Source organism: Falco peregrinus, chromosome 3, assembly GCF_023634155.1.
Source record: "Falco peregrinus isolate bFalPer1 chromosome 3, bFalPer1.pri, whole genome shotgun sequence".
Classification (NCBI taxonomy): Eukaryota; Metazoa; Chordata; class Aves; order Falconiformes; family Falconidae; genus Falco; species Falco peregrinus.
In genome coordinates, this window is record NC_073723.1 from 39,141,040 (window position 1) to 39,160,240 (window position 19,201).

The 19,201-nt window shown below is 34.8% G+C and overlaps 1 long non-coding RNA gene across 1 annotated transcript in view; it reads right to left on the reverse strand.

Moving 5' to 3' along the window:
• LOC114013107 (uncharacterized) overlaps positions 1 to 18,229 on the reverse strand; it is a 41,945-nt gene extending 23,716 nt beyond the window's left edge. The window contains exons 1-2 of the long non-coding RNA XR_003555965.2: positions 18,140 to 18,229; positions 5,916 to 6,015 (exon numbers count right to left, since the gene is read on the reverse strand). This is a non-coding gene — a long non-coding RNA (uncharacterized LOC114013107). The remainder of the gene's footprint in view (positions 1 to 5,915; positions 6,016 to 18,139) is intronic.
• Between the last annotated feature and the right edge of the window lie 972 nt (positions 18,230 to 19,201).

Consider the following 19,201-nt stretch of genomic DNA (forward strand, 5'->3'; position numbering starts at 1 on the left):
TGGAAGAAGGGACCGAGTGCACCCTCAGCACATTTGCTGATGATACCAAAATGGGAGGAGTGGCTGACGCACCAGCAGGCTGCGCTGCCATTCAGCGAGACCTGGGCAGGCTGGAGGGCTGGGCAGAGAGGAACCTCATGAAGTTCAACAAAGGCAAGTGTAGGGTCCTCCATCTGAGGAGGAACAGCCCCATGCACCAGCACAGGCTGGGGCTGACCTGCTGGAAGGCAGCTCTGTGGAGAGGGACCTGGGAGTCCTGCTGGGCAGCAAGCTGCCCATGGGCCAGCAGTGTGTCCTGGTGGCCAAGAAGGCCAGTGGGATCCTGGGGTGCGTTAGGAACAATATGGCCTGCAGGTAAAGGGAGGTGATCCTCCCCCTCTGCTCTGCCCTGGTGGGGCCTGCATCTGGAGTCCTGTGTCCAGTTCTGGGAGTCCCCAGTTTAAGAGAGACAGGGAACTACTGGAGAGGGTCCAGTGGAGGGCTACAAAGATAATTAAGGAACTGGAGCATCTCCCTCATGAGGAAAGGCTGAGAGCTGGGCCTGTTTAGCCTGGAGAAGATAAGGCTGTGAGTGGATCTTATCAATGTCTACAGATATCTTAAGGGTGGGTGCCAAGAGGATGGGGCCAGGCTCTTCAGTGGTGCCCAGCGACAGGACAAGGGGCAACGGGAACAAACTGTAATACAGCAAGTTCCGTCTGAATGTGAGGAAAAACTTCTTTACCTTGAGGGTGATAGAGCACTGGAACAGGCTGCACATAGAGGCTGTGGAGTCTCCTTCTCTGGAGACATTTAAAACCAACCTAGACGTGACCCTGTGCAACTTGCTCAGGTGAACCTGCTTTAGCAGGGGTTGGGCTAGATGGTCTCCAGAGGTCCCTTCTAAACCCAACCATTATTTGTGATTCTGTGATATTAAAATATGGTCACTGAAGAAGATTCTTATGAGGTGTATAGATTTAGTATAGGTTTAAATATTCCAAAGGTTTAGCAATATTGGACTCATTGATAACCTCCATCACTAATAGAAGTAAGGTATATAATGCAGTCTCCTTTCTTACAGAAAACAGAAAGATGTCTACAGTGGCATGACATCCTGAACATAATATCAATGTTTAATGCAAAAATTAAACCAGTTTTCTAATCTTTAGTGATGGGATGAAAATTTAACATCAACAGCTAAAGCTACAACAGAAAAAAACCAACTGTAAATGAAAAAATAATTTTGGCTACTCCTGAATTTTCTAACCCTAAGAGCAGAGCAGACCCTCTGCCACCCCGCAAATGAAAAGACCATGGTCTTAGTTGAGGATGAAAACATTTTACTGGCTAGGTTTTAAAGTTATTTTCTCATTATACACATTTCTCTAGTCTAAAATGAGTGTAATATGCCTGTATTCATGCTAGTCTCCGTAATCTGGAAAAATATCAAGCACTGAACTGATATTACATCACACAATCAACAAGGAAATAGTATAGCCTGGGCTATGCTCACTTACTGAAGGCACATGACCTTCTTGCACATGAGAGTGAATAAAAAAGATGGCAAAAATGAGCCCTAAAGAGAAGTACATAAAATACATTGTCTGTTCATTCATCATTATATTCTGGGATTCCTCTAAAAAAAACCTCAAAATCTGAAATAATTTGGCTTAGCCTTTTTCCCCATCAGAACCTAAAAGTATAATTCACCAAGGATGACACTGATTTTTTCTGGTTTTCTAACAGCTCTGAAATATGAAAAACTTAAACACTCTCAGCTATCCATGCAATTCCTGCTGCATGCATGACACAACCAAATTGAAAGACCAACTAAAAAGTCATATTTGTGAAAGTAACCTTTCTCAATACACTTTCATAAGGGAGATACTGTACAAGACCAGACAACAGTAAGTAAAATTACTAATGTCAAGAAACAATATTTTTTAAAATCAATGACTCATCAGCTTCCAGTTTTTCAGGGAGGGTGTTTTCTGGATCCACTGTATGCCTTCTTTTAATCTGTCTTCACCTCTTTACTAGCTATTTTCTACTACCTAAAAAAAAAAACCCTGAGCATTGTAAACTACTTCAGTTAGCATAATTAAGTTCTTCCTTGAGTCTTCTCAGGAAAGAGATTGAGAACAAAATGAGGAGTTTACAGAAAACAGAACAAAATGAGGAGTTTAAAAAAATCATGTAGGTCCACGTCATTTACAAACCCAGTCAACACTAGGAGGAAACATTGGTCCTTCTTCTCAGAATCTCAGAAGTTTCACTTCTGTCACAGGTCTTGGTTTTCTTGAGCAGGTAATTAATCCTTTTATGCCTTTCTTCCTTATCAATACGCTCTTGACAAGATTTCTCTAAATGAGAAGGCTCTTCTGTAACAGTATCCATGAACACTTAGAAAGCACTCAGATGAAATAAGAAATGTATAGTCAGCTTTTTTAAAAATGTAGTGTACAGTATATCACTTCTGAGTCCTCACAGTAAGATTTCTGTAATGGTAGAATTTCACAGAAGTTCACATCAATACGGAATTTTCTATTCCCTTTCTACTATAGTCTACAGAATTTTAAAGATTAACTGTGATTAAGTTTGTTAGAAAACTTCTGGAAGGCAAAGAGATGAAGACAGGAATTCTTGCTCCATTTGAAATTACCAAAAGTCTCAGAGAAACCCTTAATTTAATTTTTTATTCTTATCTCAGAAGTTGACACAAGACTTCTGAGTTTTTTAAGTTTCTTAGTTGCCTTTGCTTAAAACAGAAAAAAATGTTATGCTGTATATTTCACAATATAAGTTAATTGGCTCAGAAAACCTGCATTCTCCAAAACACATTTCCAGTTTAAGTCTGATGCTATAACTGTTAGCGAAGAAATAACTCCAGGTATTGGGAGTTGAATCTTTATATGCTGCTGTTAAATGAAGCAGTTGTGCTTGAGAAGCCTCTGCCTGAATGCAATTCATTTTACAACATCATCTGGGGACAAAGTATAGTTTAAGATGTAAACTGAAATGGCATCTTCTGGTAACGCAGAAATATCCCTCAGCTGACTTGAAGAAAGAAATGAAGCTGAAAACTGGACCAGTATAAAATAATTGATCATTTTGGTTTTGGTAGGAGTAGTCTTACAAATGTTTCTTAGGCTGAAAGTCATCCTGTATACGGAAATGCAGTAAGCATGTCACTGGGGGTAGTTATATCTGAACTGCTTAAGGACACAATGCCAGCAATGCTATTCCAATGAACTTTTTCAAAGAAAGGAACATGGATCCGAAAGATGAGCTGTAAATCCAGGTGTGCCTTTCAAAATCTATACATTCTTGAATGAACAGCTGTGCAGATTGAAACAAATAGCACAGAGAAAGAAAACAGCTCAAGTATGAGAGACATGTATCTCAGTTCAGCCTCTACTGGAATACATTTTTATTTTCTGCATTTTGCTGATAATATAGGAGTGAACCCCAAAATACAAAGCAGCTTAACCCGCATGGGATTAAACTGGACTTAGTTTACATGTTGTTTTCAATATTTTTGACTGGATCTGTCCACAAAAAAATGGATCCCGATCCATTGCTGAATGACTCTAAACTTGAAAAAAACCTCTGTTTACAAATCAGGAAAAGATGTGAAATGGATCGATAACAGTACGCTACCAATATTAATACCATAACTCCTAAGGATAAATGAGCAAAAGTCAAAAGACAAAAACATGAGAACTTTTGGACTTTTGTATAAAAGTAAAAATTATATTTTTTGTAGTAGGCAAGGGCAAAGTCCACAAACATGGAAAAAAACACAAAGAAAGCGACTACATAAATAAATATGTCAATAAATAATACCTTTAAAAGTTCAGTTCTACTACATCCAGGGATTTTGATCTTTGCTTTGAATGAACTTTTCACTGACTGTTTTTCCTCATTTTTATGAACAAATACAAGGGGAGTTGTGAATATAAAGGTTAGCGCTAAGGGCAACCAAAGCATTTGGTGTAGAAATAATGTGATGAAAAGCAAGGTCACCTGGGGTGGAAAATAAGTACTAATAAAACAATAGATGGAAGACAAAGCTAGAAAAAGGGACTGGCACTCAGAATCAAAGACAGATAGGTAAACACAGAGATTTGGGGACAATTTAGAATGTAAAAGATACACCTAAGGAAAACTGACATTAAGGTGAGACAGTATGGAAAACCTGGACAAAGAAGGGATACAAAGTAGATAGTGACAGCAGAAAAAGTATTTGAGTGGGGATATAATATATTGCAGCTATTCAAGGGTTATGTAAAGGTCCATTTTCTTTAGGTTACAGTTTGCTTCCTTCCTCCTTCTGTTCCAAACTCTTCTCTTCTTTATATCCACGCTTCACAGACAAGTCCCTTCCCTACTGTTATTTTACAACTTACTTCTCTTTCTAAATTTATGGCTTCAAATTGCTTCCAACTGAAATTTGCTTTTCCCTAAATTTTAAAATCCAAACTAGGATTTTATCTTGGAGAGAAACTGTCTCAGCAAAGTCAACTGCACAGAGTTCTCTAAGTGGAATTTGGTACTTGTATGTAGGTTATTCATCACCTGATTCAGCTCCTGTAGCCAGGAACTGAAGTAGAAGTACCCTTTGCATCATATTACTGTTATTATGTCATATGACCATATTATGCAAACAGAGGAGAATTGAAAGGATACAGGCTCCTTCATCTACCTAGTAAGTCTGTGCCAGCAAAACAATACATTCACACTCGAGTTATCTTTGGAAATGCACAATCTACTTTTAAACAGACCTTGAGTTTGTATTTAGATTTAAGTATTTTTCTAGAGTTTTGTATTCTCAACTTAGGCAACTCTTCTCCCCTAAAGTATACAACTAATTTATGTATTTAAATACTTTATTGCACAAACTACTTCTGTTTTATAGACAATCTTTTTCTATTAAAAATATTTAAGGAACTTAATCCTTTAGACATTTTAAATTGCATTGTTCATACTTCACATATAGGTCATCAGTGTATATGAATATACTATTAATTCATTAACATCTAAAATAAGGTTTTGTTTATACAGTAGAAAACCCTGAATCAGTGCTTCTCAATTATTTTCCTTATAGCCTTAGGAATTACAAAACACGTTATTTATAAAATTATTTTTTTCAGAATTCAACATTCATGTCTTTTTGAGTTTTAAATACAATTCTTTTAAAATCTTGGTTAGCTGCAACACTTAAACATGAGTTTGGCAGCAGTGTTGGTGTCACAGAGATTATATGCTTCAAGGAGGTCAATGAGATGACTGCAGAGCTCACTGTAGAATAGCCTTCACTAGCTAATCCATAATGCAGTGCTGTCAAATTATGAACATGTACCTGCAGTTTTCCAAGAAAGAGAATTCAAAGCAAGAAACTTCATCTGGACCATTCTTTTTTCAAAGTGTCTTCCTCATAATGAAAATAATAATTACATTCACAATTAAAGACCCTTATGGTAAGTATTACATGCTATTATAGAATGCAACATCTATCCACTAAATATACTTTATAAGCTACATACAGATTTATCCAAAAATACTTATTCAGAAGTCCTTGCCAAATTTTTGGAAGCTATATGAAGTATTACTGTTACATGAACTGGCAGTGCCAATTCAGCAGATCTGTAGAAAAAAAACTGCAGTCAGAGAAAAACATATAGATCATGAAAAGACGGAAGGATTATGTGAGAGAAAATGCTTTTAGAAAATTAACACTTCCCAGAAGTTTTACTTAGTAGCTTATGAAAACATTTTGAATAGTTAAGGGTATTACTATATCCAAGTTTCATCTTCCCCTAAATATAGGTGAGGCCATCTTACTTTAAATATACCACTATTAAATGGTGTAACTATCCTCTTCCCATGTTCAGTGCTGCATACATAACTCAAGAGACTCAGATTTGCCATACCTGTAGCACTTGCCATAGGTTGCACGTGACCCTTAGCGTACAAAGATTCTTTTTCTCTTCCTTTTTTCTCTCCACATGGGTATGAATTCTAGTTATATAGCTGTAAGGAGAAGTAGTAAGGATTTATCTTCAGGTTAAAATGCTATTTTTGTTCACTTATGTTTTTACATTTGTTGCTTGCTTTGATTTGGGCTTAATACTCTCTCCTGCCGAACAAAGGCTGCTGCCTGTTGCTGTGTTTTGTTTCTTTTCCACCAGCATATAGAGTTTGTATGCACTTAAGTACAAGCCTTACTGAGAAAAATCCCTCCACATTGAGTTAGTAATTTATATGCTGCATATACCCATGGTACCTAGATGCTATTTACACTTTGAAAGTTGTTGCAGTTTAACCCCAGCTGGCAACTAAGCACCACACAGCCACTTGCTCCTTCCTCCCCAGTGGGATGGGGGAGAGAACTGGAACAGTGAGAAGAAAACTTCTAGGTCTTTTCCCACACACCTACTCACTTCTGTCTTCTGTTCTAGTAAGATCAGCAAACTAACATCTTAAGAAAGTCTAATTATTGAAAAGAGAAAAAAATAAAGAGAAAAAAAGAAAATCCAATGAACCCTAACATTCTGGAATTAAAAGCAGGGAATAATAAGCTTCTGGTTTTATTTTTTTTTTTTTTTTAAATGGGAAAATAGACACAAGGTCAGGTGATATATTGCATTTTCCTTTAGAGATCACTTATAATCATAGACATGCCAGGGATTTATTAAGACAACAGCTCTAAACTTTCCTCAAGTTGATATATATTTCAAGTATAAATTAAGAAGATCGAAACCATATTGAAATTTTGGTATATTACCACGCAATATGCTTGAATGTGTTGAGAAAAGCCACTCTTCTGCAACACTGTTTTATTAGATAGTTGTATTTATTATGTTAAAAGCTACAGTTAGAAGTATCTCCCTCTTTTATTCTCCATATTTTGAAAGGTACTTTTCCTGCAGATTCAACAATAGCAGCCTGTATCAAATTAATGTTGTTTATATGCTGTATGTGAGAGTTCAAGCACTGCTTTAAATGCATAGAGTTCTCCACAAAAACAAGATTAGCAGTTTCAGCCCTGCAATGTAACAGTATTATGAAATTATTATAGAAATCAATAACACTTTCATTTCCAGAACTAATCTGATGGTAGGATTTTGTTTATAAAGATATTAAACAAATGCATTATTCACATTTTGTAACGATTTGCAAGAAAAAGGACATTTTTTTAATTATCACATGGAAGTGGTGTAATAAATGAGTGTAATTTTTATTAACAGGAGTTAATTTACATAAAACAAATGCTCATTGAATTATTGAGTATGATAATATCTACATGCCTAGTCCTGTTTGTCATATTTTGTGCCTTTTGGCGACATCAGAATTATAACAACCTGATTGATGCACTAAATTTAATGCATAATATGACAACATACCGATAGGTATGGCTTATAATGTATAATTTAAACATGATTGCTATATATTTCACCCATATTTTCTTGGCTTTACAAAGATTTCTAATGCATCTAGAAATCTCGATTGTAATGCAGGTTGCCAGATATGAATGTCTGTTTGAATTAATGAACATTTTTATAAAAATACTCTGACTATGAATGTTTTAAAAACCTTGTCATAACATTCACCAAACTTACACATGACAGCTAGCATGTGTTACTGCATTTTCATCTTAAATATTTGATGACTGCTTCTTTAAATCCAAGATTCATAACCCAAAGGGTTTCATTTTCTTACAGCATATGTAATTCAAGAGACATTTATTAGTATAGCTCTCATTTTATGCATCAACAAAATATTTTTCAGAGAACCATTAGATGAACTCCCTGCTTTTCAGACTTTTTTCTAAACATTTTAATTATAATTGTATGTTTTCTTTGACAATATTTGTACACAGACTATTTGCAGTGCTCCCTGCTTCCCTATCTCCAGCCCCATTGGAACTGAATGAAGAATTCTGCAATATACAATAATGCAGAGTCAGAAAATACGAAAAGCATCAACTAGAATCTCATACACATTAGATTAAATATCTGGAAAACCTTGGTAAGCTTTTTTTAACCTCTGAACATACCTAGAGAAACATTACTGTATACAGTTACAATTCATAAAAATTTGTTAAACATAGATGTTCATCTAATGCTGTTAAAACTACTGTTACTGAAGCATAAAATGATTTCTGCATTCATTATTGTCCACATGTAAAAAAAAAAGCAATGAAAAAATATCCAATAATAAAATGTTTATAATTATTTAAAAAGCAGATAACAAACCATTGTTGGTGCAATATATTACTATGTTAGCACTGAAGGTTGTCCACTGACAGGTCACTCTCACTTGACCTTGTATGCACAGAAAGGTAGTTCACCATGGTAACCTTGGTCTTGTGGCTTTCCATACAGTAAATCATTTCAGCCCTCTTCATGTAATTCTTTTATTGGCTGTGCAATTGAAATGTCATGCTTCACGAACAGAGAAGCTAGTAATTTCTTATGGGTGATTAAACTACCTCTGTAATGTACGAGCATGGACAGAACTGTATGCAACAGACTTAAGCATACATTTACTTTTTTAAAATTCTTGATATTTTTCAGGTGCTTACAAGGAAGTTTGTTGTGAGAATAAAAACCAATTCTTTTTCACAACTGTATTCTAAACAAACACCAAACAGCATCCCTTTTAGAATACCTTAAGGTGCAACAGGAAAATAGCAGCCTAAAAAAATAAATATTTAGCATTGTTTTTAAAGTTAATACCTAATTTTCAATTGTACTGAAAAATTCCAAGAGTCAAGCTAGTTTATAAAGCCCAAGTTAGACTCAAAGCAGGAGCTGACATTCTTATTTTAATTATATTAATATATATAAAGGTGAGATTTTGCAGAAAATAATCAGAAAAAAAACCTGGAGGTGGGCAGACTCCTTCAGCTATTATTTTCATTATATTGTTTTACATTCATGGTTATCTTGATATAGAATTGAACAAATAAGGCTGATTCTTTTTTTGAAGAATTACTCCTTTGAATTCAAACTATAATCTAACAGCAGAAAACGAATGGGCTTTCTAAATTAGAAAGGTGCACTCAGAAGAACTTCATATCTTCTACGTTTTCTTTTATAAAATGGCACACTTTCCTATACAACTGTAATATAAAACATCTGATGTAACTGTATTTGCATGAAGTTCACACTAGGTTTTCTTTGTCTTTTCTGCTTTTTGCATCTGTCAGATTGATATGAGTCTGAAAGACATACATACATGTATGCAGTACACAAACTGATAGATCTTTCAGAAATATAGCAAACACACAGGTATCACCATTTTTACATTCTTTTCTAAAAAAAAAAAGAAGCCTTTTTTAAACAGTGAAAATATCTTATTCTTTTCATAACTTTAATTTACAGTAAACTGTGATAATCCTGACTTTTTAGTTTTAGTTTCCCAATTGTACCCATACCTGCACACAATGAAAAAATCACATTGTTCAGTGATTTTTTAAAAATTAAGGTAAATAACTGATGCCCAAAAATGCAGTGATGAATCAAGAAACCATTTGACTGCTGAGTTCTGAAATAAATCTAATAATTTAGCCACCTCAACCATTGGATCAAAAAAGAACGTGGAATAAGGTTATCAAGGAGAGGGTGGAAGGCTCTAACAGATGCTAGAAAATTCTTCCTTAGTGTTTTTATAATCACAGAAACCAGTTTCTGTTCAGCTTAAGAACCCAGATCTGCTATCAGGGGATCTATTTGTAAAGGTATAGAAGTCGTAATATAGTAGACTGACACCCCATTCAGCTGGATTAATGACCTCATGATGAGAATGGCAGCTGCTAGTCAGAAACCCGAAAACAGTCCCAGTTCAAACTGTGAATTTTCTTTTCTCTCTTGACTACTTTCTACAGGATATTTAATGCCTTTTTTGTGGCAAAGATACCAAAGCAGAGATAGTTGCATGCAGACTTAAGGAAAGGGTTTCACCTAAAGTGGTAGCACTATTAAGCAGTGGGACACCTCAAAAATATAAAAGAGCACACAGAAAACATACAAGATGCTTCTAATGCTTCTTTGCCTTTTAGTTACCAGCAGTACAAAATCAAGGTTGTGATTTCCTTTGCAAAATGTAGTATTGGAGGAAATCTGATCTCCTGTCTTTTTATATAGGTCTGGTATCTCATACAGTCTAAGCATTGACCCAAGTCCCATTTCATTTTAGAAAAAAATCTCAGATAAACTTATTTTTGAGGTGGGGAGAGAGCAAACACCTTCTCATATGAACACATGAAAAGTGCTACCTCCTGTTTGACTCAGCCAAAATAAAGAGAATGGATTTCATTTGGAGCCATTTTATCTTATGTCTCTTCTGCTCCATTGTGGAACATTGCTGAAATTCCCTTATGTCCGAGAAAAGTTCTAGCATTAACTACAAATCTTTAGCATGAGATTGCAAGCTTCACCACGATGGGCACAATGAAAAATCACAAAGAGGGAGACTGAAGTCTCATTCTTCTGCTGGACACTTTCTGTATTTTCCTTTGACTATCCTGTAAGTGAGACTGCATTTTTCATAGCTCTTAAACAGAAAAAGGATTTCTATTAGACCTCTTTCTTCTAAGTACCTTTAGAGAAAATCAATGTATTCTCATTGGTCCCACAGATTCCCTCTGAATTTAAAAATAACAGCTAAAACAGTGATAATATAGCAGTAACTCCATAAAATGGCAAACAGGGAAAAAAAAAAAGGCAAAATCTAAAGAAAATACTTGTAGCATCACAATTTTATAGGGTCTTACAAGGGGAAAAACAAAGAGGTGTGTTTACCTTCCTGGTAGGAATTAAACAAATCAAATATTTTAGATATAAACTATAAATTCGGAAGAAAAAAAAAAAGAATAAGGATATAAGGATTCTATAATGACTAGAAGTACAGACATCAGGGCTCTACGTGGTTGCTAGATTAAAGAATTCTTTCATTAAAAAAAAATAAATCTAAACTTTCCACTATGGTTGAAAATCAAGGCTAGATTTGAATTTTTTCCACATTTGTACTCATGTCTATGCTACATCTAAGCTCTACTGACCATACAACTTAGGCCCTGCATTCACAAAGAGCTGTGCATGACCTTAACGTTAATTAGGAATATCCTCTCCATTTTACTGGTACACTAATAGAGAATTCTAGTCTGTTGTCTTTTTATTGTCTTATAAGAAACCCCTTCACTACCCCATGCTGTGACAGTCTCTCAGGATATCCACATAGCCTGTTATCTAACGCTTTGACCTAGAGTCAGACGCAAACTGCATTTTGATTCTTACAAGAATTATTATTTCTTTCACATCATATCAAGGAAACACAAACGTCCAGGAAATTTTCAATATTATACTTTTAGGGCCCACTTCTCTAAGGTTATAGTATCTTGATCTTTAAGAAAACGCCTTGTTTTTTCCCCTGTGAAAATGCTGTCTTAATGTCAGGAAGTTTGAACTGACTTTCCAGGGCAGCATGATTTCTGTATGAATGTGAGAAGGTGGACCAATTAACTTGGAAACAGTAGGGATCTAACTACAAGTTGTTAAGTTAACCTCAAAGCTCAAAGGACAGCCTGGACAATTGTATCCAACGTTGCTTGTTCACAGCAGAAGCAAGACATACCCAGGAGGACTCACACTTCTTTCCACTCTTTACCTGCCACCATCCCTTAAGTAGTTAGTATTTGTAAAGCAGTTTAAAAACAACTTATTGATGATACAGTTAGCATAAAATTAAAAAAACAAACAACAAACAACAAAAAAAACCCACACTTTTACATTTGTGCACTATGTTGGTTCAATTGGAGCAAATTTACAATTTTGGCTGAATTTTTCTCCTATAGTAGCGTCATAACATATCAGTTATGATAATAAACTTTAGGTTTCTCTGTAAGAAGAAAAGATTTAGAAATTGTATTTGCCAAGCTAGTGTTTTCCAGGTACCTTACTACCTCTTTACAGTAACTTTAAATGATAAAACATTACATTTTCTAGCCTTCAAATTTAATTTTTATCATTTAATAACCTATAAATGCTTTAGCAAACCACTCTGCCTCTCTAAATCATTCCTGTTTCCAAATAATATCCCACTACAAGAATTTAAATACCACCACTAGTTTCTGTACTGTATAGCACCTTAATCTTTTCAGCTATATGAAACCTGCCTGCCTACTATTGGAAACTGTCCTTGAATTCACTCAGCATATGAGTTCAACTTTATCAAATAGTTTTCCTCCATTTCTTGGTCTATGTATGTTGGTCCTTCCTTCCCAACATAAGATTTTTCCATTCCCTGTAACCCCTCTGTGTATTTGTCTGTTTCCACTTACAGGATTTAAGGGACATCTAAAGGGAATAGCCATGTTTCAGTCAGTGAACTGCTCCGTTTTTCTTGGACTGCTCTCCTATACTTGATCCTTTACACATTCTTTAATCTCCCTTCAAACAATTATATCAAATCATTTTGTAGTATTTTTCTGGAACTCCCTTCACCAAGTGTTATGAAACAATCTGCTGTTTATTTGTACATGAATATGTTGGCATCTGACAGACAGAATACATAGCATGTAACTGAGAAAACATTTGTGAAAATGCCAAAATGTCATATGCACTAATACTGTGCCATACATGTACAGAAGTCAGTGAACATTATTGAAGGAGGAAACAACATTATTTTACTTAACACTGCAAGACACTTAAAAGCTGTAAGAATACACAGAGAAAGTCTGAGCCTTAAATCACATTTATATAGTTCTGCTATTCCTGAGATTCCTTATCCTCATCTATGTTACCTGAATTCAGAGTTTCTGGCATTTTTCCACTTTAGAATGCTTAACATTAGTTGAGGTATCAGGTTATATATTTAAAAAACAAACAAACAAACAAAAAAACCCCAAAACCAAACCACTTCAATTTTCTTTAAAAACGCATCCAATTCATTTTTATGTTACTCCTCTTTTTCTTCAGTCTCTCCTAGACATACTAATTTGTGAGGCACTTTTTAGATACAGGTTCCATTGTAGGGCTTTGAGTTTCCTGAAAAAGTTTGAGAGACACCTTGACTTTGAATTTTTCCTACATCAGAAAACATAAGTAGTGTTACAGTCAGCAGAGCCTCATTAGTCCCAGAAATCACAATAGCTGAGGTTTCAGGCAACTCAGAGTCTTCAGTTTGAGAAAGATCTATTATATGCAGTAAGTAACTGCCAAAGATACAGGCTGCTTTCATTGTGAATTGAAGGGTTAAAGAATGCAACATTTGGACTGCAGCCTGTTGTATCTTCAAGAGATGTCCTCCTGCAATTACTTGTTTTATAGAACATTTGATAAGTGGAGAATTAGTTGGCACTGCAAAGAGTAAAGATCTGAGGGGAAAAAAAAAGTTGGCACTGCAAGATTGGATGATATCCAGCTGCACCCTGGAGTTCTCCTTTTAGAGACACTGCTGGGACCTATGGGAACCTTGCTCTGTAAAGATTTATTGAGAATAGGTGCCTCTTCTTCATTGCCAGAGCTATGAAAGATGATTGCAGAGAACCAATCATGCCTGCGAATCCAGCCATTGTATACACCTGATGCTTCTTGGAAAAGAAGTTGGACAGGTAGCTAGTAATAGACTCAGAACTTACAGGGCCCTTCAGGTATCATATCACATGAAGACCTCCTGCTGTTTGAGACCATAAGAAACACAAAAGTATTTGCCTTCTCAATCCGTTTTCTTTGCTGTAAGAGAGATTCGTGCAGCACTCATAGGGATAGGAGAAATGTAAAGACAGCAAGCTATTCTTCTTTTCCTATCACTATAGCATAGTAAAGAAGAACATGGGTTTCTCCATGTCTTTGCTCTTGAGTGTAAGGCATGCAGCTCCGCAAATGTGGAAAATGCAAATTATTTTGGGACTATTTTGTCTGCTGACAGAACATGCTATCAATTCTAAGTAAAGAAAAGGAGATAGGCATCTTATTAACAACTTTTGGCTTTGGCAGAAGGAGATGATATATCCATACCTGTTTTCTGTGACATATAATAACTTGCCAGTTTTTAAATGTCAGGATCAAAACAAAGAAATTCAACTGCAGGCTATTTGACTTTTATTTTTTCTTCCTTCCCAATACTACTAAAAATAACTAATTCAGTTCTTTCAAAGAACAGTAAAATAACTACAACAGAAAGCTAACACACAAGATCCCTGGATTAATTTTCTGTCTTTCTTTAATTACCCTTCTATAAACAGCACACTTTAAAGTACAAGGTGAAGTTAGCTATGTCGCATGTACAAATACTGTGAAGCTGCTATTATTAGCAATTCCTAAAATAAAATCTTCCAAAAATGTTTCATCATCATACTCTGATCGCAACACTTAGCCAACTCCAAAGTGTTAAGCACCACTAGCTACTTCTCTCTAATAAGGAAGAACTCTTCTTGATCTACCTAAAATGAAATTAAGTTCTGTCTAGCAAATGTCATAGGTTCTCAAGTGAAGGAGAACTACTGTATAACCTCATCAAAAGATCAATGTTGATTCAGATTCTGCTCCTTTGATCTAAATATGTCTCAAGATTAATTTCAGTTGCAAAGGCGAAAGGCTTATCTACAATTTAAGGTTAATTTTATCATTTAATCATTTTCATATGTAATCTTGTTTATTATTAAGTGTGAGCAATATTCGTGCAATGTGCTCCTCTTTCTGCTTGGTTTACTACGGAGAAAACTAACAATGCAAAAAAATGACATAGGGAAAAACAAAACCAGCACAGGATCATAAAATTTTACAAATCACATGCTATCAAATGCCTCTTTTAAAATAACCCTAATACCCTTTAATCTTCATTATCACTATTTTTCTTTACAAGTACAGTAGTAGATGTAAGAAGCACATATGAAGTACTTTGACCACATCTACTCTATGTATCAATGGAGTATTTAAATGGAATGTGTCCCTCTGCATGACAACTTGCTTCTCCTTAGTACCCAGTTACTTTCTCTGAAATTAAACAATTAATAAGCCAGAAGCTGTATGAGTTATAAATTATTCACCTAAATGAACATTAATCAATTATAGACACAAGAATAAAAAAACAAAAAGAAGAAAAAAAAATGACACAGCTATATGCTTTTAATATTAAAACTACTCTAGCCAAAATGTCTTTAAACAGATATAACTGCATGATGGCAATGCAAGCAAAGCTACATTATGGCTATTTATGTTAAAATATATATTATTTGTCAAACAAAATAATGAACCCATGACCAGTTACCAGTAATACAGATGGCAAGGAAAATATTACGATTCTGTGCGGTGTGTATGAATAGGAAAGTGTATTACAATTCCCCTAAATTATTAGTTTTACCAATATTTAAGAATCTTATATCTTTTATTCATACAGAAGTTAAAATACAGACTTAAATTTTCCCAAGCTCTCTGGAAAATATTCAGTGTTCACACAAACACGTCAAATAGTTTTCCTCACACTTACTAGAAGAAAGTAAGACAATGGGCACAGTCAAATTTTGGCTTAGTCATGACATGCAAAGAGATATGTGAGAAGCATAGAACGATTCTTTTTTCTTGATTTAAGTTAGATTTATTCCAGATGTGGACATATGTAGCCAGAAGGAGGCCAGAACTCTTATTTTGCAGAAGTTGTTCTTTGTGAATAATGTGTGCAGTTAGTTATAGGAGCTTTGGAAAAGTTGCATATCTAAATTCTTCTGGAATTGAAGTACCAGAATGCCACCACAATATAGCAGATGTAATGATAAGGTCAAATAGGCAGGCAGAGATACCCTCTATCTAGCAGTGCAAGAATACCTACACCCTTATTATGCATCCAGTATCTCACAGATGTGCCATCATTCTTTAATTTTCTATCTCATTCTCCATACTTTATCTGTTATTTGTGATTAATGCAGAATTGCTGCATTAAAGCTACAATCTATAAAAGGTAAGCAAGCAAACTCCTGACAGTTTGCTTCATTAATCATTCATATTCAGGTCTACAATTTCCCATTTTGCCTATGTTGTTTTATGGATTAATCAAACTAATTTTAACTGCTTGAATCTGAGATGGTAACAAAACCCCCAAAACTTCTCAAGTGAAGACTAAACTCCATTCTGGGAGCATTCGGATAAAACCATAAGAGTTCCAGGAACTGTTTAAGCTGATGTAGGGATTCATATACATATGGTAGGAGGGGAATGGCACCTGTCTACAGCGAGCAGAGAAAATGATGCTCCCTAGTACAAGAGAGGCATGGACATACTGGAGTGATACCAACAAAGAGCCACAAAGAGGAATAAGGGACTGGAGCATCTCTCCTACGAGGAGAGGTTGAACACACCAACTACTCAGAGACCACCCAGTCCCTGACATTGTCAGGGAGAAGGCTCAGGGGGATCCTATTGATATGTATAAATATCTGATGGAGGGGAATAAAGAAAATGAAGAAAATGGAGCTAGCCTTTTTCTCAATCATGTCCATTGACATGGCAGCTCAAATGTATAATTACATGATATTAAAATTTGAAAAACCCTGCAAGTCAGCAACAGGATTTGAATTCACAGTTTAGTATCAAGTTCCTTGCAGTATGAACACTTACTACAAATATTAACAAAAATATATAGTTGGCATCAAGCTAATAATACATATTCTTGCAATTTATAGTAAAATCCACAGTTCTCTAGTATGGGAAATATTAATTTGAAATATACCTTCCAACTATAACATACTAGAATTATTGATATTGAATAACAAAAAACATGTTCAGATAACTAAATATATGGAATAGAAGTAGCCAAAATCAATATAACTCTGTTTCAGTAAGCTTCAGCCAAACCAAATTTTTACTATTTCTTGAGGCTTGTTTTTACTCTTCCTTGTTTCAAAAAAAAAAAAAGAAACCCTGAAACAATTCTAGATGGTAATTAAAGATGAATATGCCAAGCACTCACATCCATCAAAATTGCATCAACCTCACCCACAAAGTCAAGGATTTTTCCATATTTCAGTATTGTTGATGTGGCAGCATGAAACGATTTAGCTGCTCTTCTGCATGAGGAAAAATTTGAGATAGAAAAATTACCAGTAATGGTATTTCTTGTGTTCCCCCTCCAGCATCATGCACAACAGAATCTCTTAGAGACAGTTTTACTTTTACACCCACCACTAATCAGAACAGCAAAGATTCCTCAAAACCAGTGTTGTCAATCAAGACAAGTATAAAGACAATTTGTTCATTTCTTTCATAGTCCAAAAGTCTCCAAAGTCAATTAGTATCTAGAAATAAGCACAGAAATATCTAGAATTCAGCACAGCATGAAATATATATTTTTCAAGGCAGTATGTAGGAGAAAGGAAAAGAAAAAGGAAAAAGATAGGAAAGATAAGGATAGGTGAATGAACACTATATGTAAACAATGTTTCACTGATTTGTAATTCTTCTGTCTGCTGCTTGCTCACCACAACTGACATATAAATGGACTGCATAGGAATAGGAATGCATATGAACATACACTGCAAAGTAGGGTGGAAGAAATTTCCAATGGAAGCAGTTTAGAAACCAAGATTCAGCTGGTAATAGCTACTAAGTACTGGTTAACTAGATTTCACAGTCCTCTTGATGTATTCTTCTTTCCACCTTTCAGACAGACTTAGAACACTCTATGTAAACCCACCAAAAAAATAATCTTGAGTATAATGCCTCAGATGTTTTCTATAACTGTGAAGTGCTAATAAAAAAAAAGAAAATATATTTTCTGAAAATGGTTGTATGGTTCCTATAAAAAAAAGTGGCATTACTTGCATTCGGACATGGCTCTTCTTCATGACAGGCAATAGCATATGATAGAAGCCTGAATAAATGATAAAAAGATATTAACTTCTATGCTTTGAAAAGCAAAGGAACCTACTGAAAGGAGTAAGAAAAAAATGCTCCAAGAACCTGTTTAGAAAGGATGGAGCATATGGATTACCTAGTAATTTAACACTGTGGTAAATTATATTAAGAGATACTGAGAAAAAGAAGTAATAGTATTGGCTAGAAATATTTGCTTTGTACAGAAAGTGATGACAAAAAATTCCTATGATTTTGATATTTGGAATTTAGTACAGGAAATGTATAATGGAGAGCTCACCTACCTGCAGGAAGGAATAAGGAGGAGTCAAATACATCCAGACTACAAATCAAGAATAATCACAGTGTAGAAGAATCTTCTCTGATGAGTCCTGAAAAAGCAACATTAACCAACATGGTATTTATTGCATTTTGTTAATTTAACTTTTAAGTCTTGTAAAGTCTTGGCAGATTTTCTACTTTTGTTTTCCACCAGGAGGTCAGGAAGGCACCAGATTAGATATATATTGAGAGTATAGATTGCAAAGAACTGAAGTTCAGCTGTTACAGTTAAAAAAAAAAAAAAAAAAAAAGACAAGGAAATGACTGGACAAGACCTCATAATGGCCTTGACTGACATGCCTTTTTGCAACATGGTAAGTGGATTTTTTACTGCTTTTCTTCCATGAGGAATTCTTTGAAGGACAGAGAAGGCAGGAATAGAGGATTTTCACTTGCAACAATAATTAAATTAAACCTAATCAAACCATTTTATTATTTTCTGCTGAAGGCCAATATATTTAGCATCTTCTTCCATGCATACTAAATTACATTAGCTCTAGGCATTTTCAGAATGTTGATTTGTTAAAGATGTTCATATATATTCAGTGACATTCTTTGTAATATCCAGGTAAATATAACCAGCTGAGTCTTTTTTGGTTTTGAAAGGAAATAAAGCATTAAGATAATTTGATTTATTTAAAAGGTAAAAACTATAAATCTATACAGTGAGATGTCTTTTTCACATGAGTTAACTTTGTGTTAAGGTCATTCCTACTGTAGCAGTCACATTGTCCATTGCTGCAATTGTAACACCAGAGGCTCAACATCTGATTTCTTTATAAATCAGAATCTCCTCACAAAAAAAAAAAAAAGAGAGAAAAAAAAAAAAAAGAAAAATAGAAAGTAGTTTTAGCAGTAAGGTTCCACATCTAAAGTAAAAAATGAAAAATACTGACCAATAACCACAGTTTTAGAATGTAAACATATTGCATACACTTCAATTACATAGCAATCTACTGTAAAACTGTATTCAATTGAACAGATTGAAATATTTAAATATCTTGCATAAAACATATCAGTACTAG